This window comes from Arachis ipaensis, chromosome B09 (assembly GCF_000816755.2).
Source record: "Arachis ipaensis cultivar K30076 chromosome B09, Araip1.1, whole genome shotgun sequence".
Taxonomy (NCBI): Eukaryota; Viridiplantae; Streptophyta; class Magnoliopsida; order Fabales; family Fabaceae; genus Arachis; species Arachis ipaensis.
The window spans coordinates 35808220-35808794 of NC_029793.2; the positions used below are offsets into that span (position 1 = coordinate 35808220).

General features: G+C 27.8%; 1 protein-coding gene across 1 annotated transcript in view; it reads left to right on the forward strand.

Annotated features, from left to right (window-relative positions):
* Positions 1–575, forward strand: part of LOC107615399 (pectinesterase-like) — a 3877-nt gene that overhangs the window by 2038 nt on the left and 1264 nt on the right. The gene's annotated exons all lie outside the window — the stretch shown is intronic.

Below are 575 nucleotides of genomic sequence, written 5' to 3' on the forward strand. Positions count from 1 at the left end.
AGATGAATTAAAAGATGACTTTTGGTTAATTTGAAAAAATTATTAATTGTGATATTTTAAATTTATAAGTTTAAGAAACATATTTTTTTTTTTAAATTTGAAGTAACACAAAATTTAAATTTCTATATTAATCATGACAAAATTTATTTCGAAGGTTTTTTCTCTCTTAATTTCGCAACCTATGCGCAAAATTGCTTTACCTACAAAATTAGCTATTAATACATAAAAACCTTCTAACTTTACATATTAAAAATTAATGAATATTTTATTAAACTAAAAAAGCCACCAAATCTTGGTTTTCAGCCTGAGGAAAAAAGGAAATCACTTGTTAGTATGCCAAATTGGATAAACAATGAATGCGTGAGAAAAAAAAGAGAGTTGGCGTAGTATCAACTAAAGAAAATGTCGAAGTGTATCACATTGAGTAGTGGTAGGGACATTTTCCCGAGAAAGGTACAAGCTAAGCCTCTCTAGGCTTATTTGGTTTTTGCTTTTTACCAGTTTTAGTAAGCACAAAAGAAAAGTGTACGGAAGAATAAAAAGAAGGACACTAGTTAAGTGGTTATGATGTTCAA